The following is a 3,681-nucleotide window of genomic DNA, read 5'->3' on the forward strand; positions in this document are numbered from 1 at the left end:
AACCTACGGTACAGCACAGGGAACTCTACTCAGTGCTCTGTGGTGACCTAAATGGGAAGGAAATCCAAAAAAAGAGGGGACACATATATACGTATGGCTGATTCACTTTGTGGTACAGCGGAAACTAACACAACATTGTAAAGCAACCGTACTCCAGTAAAAATTAATAATAAAAATAAATCAATCCATCAACGATCTGGTTTAATCTTCTGACTTTGGAAAAGCAAAAACTCTTCTCTATTCTCACTACAAATGGCTTTGAACTCAAAATTAAAAATCTGAATATTAATGATTCTTCCAAACATAAAAAAAGAAAAAAAATAAGAATGTGAAAGCGGACAAGCCTAGGGCTCCTGGTGAGAGTGAGGCTGGCCACTGCAAAGTCGCAGGCCCCTGAAGCTGGCCGCGCTCACACCTCCATGTCTACTGTCTGTCCAGCCTTCCTTCCTCTCTAATCCCAGCAGAAGCAACCTGTTTTCTGTCCAGCTCTTCTTCCTCTCTCCTGTTAACTGAAAGACCTTCTCCATTAGGCACCTCCTTTCTCTCCAGCACTTTTAAATTTCATTTTTTATATTTAAATTAAATTGAAATAAATGTAAATATTGTTCTTTGCTGAGACCTCCTAGATGCCTGTGAGCCTGCTCAAATCTCCCCATCCCCAGACAGCTCTGTGGAGAAATACATGCCCACATTTCTCCTTCTCTGCAGGTACCGGAACAATGGACAGAGATCGGTGTCTTGGTCCTCTGACCTTTGCCTTGATCTGCCATCAGATTTCTACACTCACAACTTCACCAAAGTTTGTTGCGACCGAGGCCACCAAATGCTTCTTGACTGCCATAGAAAACCCCTTTAATCTTTCTGATGGACTGAATGTTGTCTCCCACAAATTCTTATGTTCGAGCTGCACCCCCCAATGGGATGGTGTTCAGAGGTGAGGCCTTTGGAAGGTGACTGGGTTTCGATGATGGGGTTAGAGTTCTCCTAAGAAGCAGAAGAGAAACCAGAGCTCGCTTGCACTCTGTCTCTGCCATGTGAGGACAACTAATTTCTGAGACACCACCCCTCCCTGGTTCTCATCTTCCCTCCAGCCCTCTGACCCCCCACGGGTTCCTTCCCTCCACACGTCCCTAATATCACCTGGGAGGGTTTTTCTTCTCCCTTAGGCACTACTGCTGAGCAATTCCAGCACTCAGGCTGGAACAAAGGGGTGTGTGTTCAAATAACTCCTAAGCTCACACCTCAGCCCAAGCCTCTCTCCAAGCCCTCCTGACCCATAAAATGCACAACTTCCTGGCATTCTTCAGCGGGGTGTCCCTGGACCTGGAACAGTCTGCCCGGCAGAAACTCATCGTCCCTGCCCTACGCTTCCCACTCCTGCCCCATCCGCCATCCAAACCCGCCCACAGCAGGAAACTGACTCGCCCGGACTCCCCTTTCCCCAGGCTCAACGCTGCACCTAATCGATGCTGCACTTCTCCAGTTTCTTGGCTTTATCTCCTCTTTCTCTGTCTCGCAGGGCCTGCCTTACTCCGGGCCCTGGTCCTCCTTTCGCCTGACCCCTGTTCCAGGTGTGTGTCCTGCCTTCCTTACCTTACACTTTGCTGTCAGAGTGATTTTTCCAACACACATCTGCCTACGTCTCCCTTACTGACGACCTTTCAAGGACGCCTCATTGCCTGCAAAACTCAGGTCACACTCCCTCGCTAATAACAGGAGGCCTTCTGTGGTCTGGCCGCTGTGCGTTGCTCCAGCCTCGTCTGAACTCCTAGCAGTCCTCCAAATACGTCTCTTTATTCTTTCCCACTTTTATCTTCTTTTGCTTAGAAAGCTTCTCCGTGTTCCCTTACACCCTTATTTTCTTCCACACCTTCAGGGCTTATCCAATAGTGTATCACAGACCAACAGGGTAAGAGATATGAAGCCACGCACTTTGGGGCAGTCAGGGAAGACCGGGGGTGGCCCAGGATGGTAGAGATGGGCAGGTTTTCTAACACATCGGATGTGAGACGTGAGACCTAGAGCACTCAAGGATGACTTGAGGCTTCCGGCCTGAACAGCTGGGAAGGTGCAGCTGCCATCCACCCTGGCTGAGGAAGCCTGGATGGTCTGGGATAGGCCAAATCTGAGATGCAATCAGACACTCCAGCGGGGCGTGGGGCAGGAAGTTAGAGGTAAGCTTGGAATTCAGAAGACAGAGCTGGGGGTCAAAGACAAAACCTGGCAGTCAGAAGCATTTAAGGCCATGAGGCTGAATCAGATCACCGAGGCAATGAGTGGAGATTAAAAAGGAGAAGTTCAAGGCCTGAGCTCTCTGATGTTCAGAGGAACGGCCAGTGAGATAGAAGAAAATCAGAAAACTCGAACGTCCTGGAAGTCGAGTGGAGACAAGGATGAGATAAGATGAAACCCGATAGATGGAGTGAAATGGGGACTGAGAATAAATCATTAGACGGTGCAGGATGGAATTATAGCGGGTGGTAAGGGAAGACTGAGTAGAGAGAGTTCCAGAGAAAATGTGAGCAAAGGACTTGGCCGCAGTGAATGCAGGGCAACTCTTTTAAGATTTTTTTTTTTTTTTTTCCCTACACAGGGAAAGAGAGAAAGCACAGCAGTGGAGGCAGCTGGATAAAAAACTGGTGTTTAGTAAGATGGGAGGAAGTACAGCATGTATTGTATAATGAAAGAAAAGAAGAGAAGGAAAATGAAAGGCGGGGGCTGACACAGGAGCGGAATGAGGGCCAGTGAAGGGGTGGCAGGGGCCGAGTGAAGGCCGGCCGGGACTCCGGCACCAGCGGAGATGAGCTGAAGCTGGAAGGCGGTGGCTGGAAAGTGGAGGCTTGAAATGGAAGTCCCGGCGGCGCGGCAGTTTGATGTAAATGTTACCACGTACATGACGACCCGGGGTATGTAGGGTCTGGGGTGTCACGGGGGTAAAGCGGAGGAAAAGACCGCTGGACCGGAGGAGAGCAACGACCGGGAGGCCAGAGCCTCGGAAGGGTGCTGGGGTCTCTGCCTTTCGTGGAAGGACTCGTTGGGACAGCGTGACAGTGACCCGGGGGCTGAAACGTTCCCTCAGAACATCTCTCTCCCACTCTCCAAGGGGAGGGGACTGTTTCTCGGGCTGTCAGCTCCCGTGTTAGCTCAGCAGATGGCTCGCTTCTCGCTGCCCCGCGCCCCTGCCCGGCCTCGCGCCCTCCGCCCGCCCTGGTGCTGGCAGGAAGGACAGCGCGCTGCTCCCCAACGCAGCCTTCGCACGGGGCGCCGGACCCACCCTCCGCTCCCGGCCTCCTGGCCGCCGTCCGGCCGCCGCGAACTCCTCCGCCCAGAACTCCATGACGTCCTGGCACCACCGCGCCCTCCTACTCACCGCCACCCTCTCTGCACTCGCCCACGCCCGGACTCGCCCCCCAAAGGACTGGCGGTGGTCTCATCCACGTGTTCGAAGCCAGCCCGCCTCGTACTGAGTCTCCCGGCGAACAAGCCAACGTTACTTTGGGAATACATCACGTATCTGACCTTTCCTCGGCACCTTCACCCCATCACTCCAGACCAGTAGAAAGATAATGCGAGCCTCAGGTATATTTCTACATTTTCTAGCAGTCATATAAAGAAGCTAAAAAAGAAGCAAGTGATCACAAATGTGGAAAACAGACTTATGGTTACCGGGGGGGGGGGGGG

This window comes from Neophocaena asiaeorientalis, unplaced genomic scaffold, assembly GCF_003031525.2.
Source record: "Neophocaena asiaeorientalis asiaeorientalis breed wild unplaced genomic scaffold, Neophocaena_asiaeorientalis_V1.1 scaffold450, whole genome shotgun sequence".
Lineage (NCBI taxonomy): Eukaryota > Metazoa > Chordata > Mammalia > Artiodactyla > Phocoenidae > Neophocaena > Neophocaena asiaeorientalis.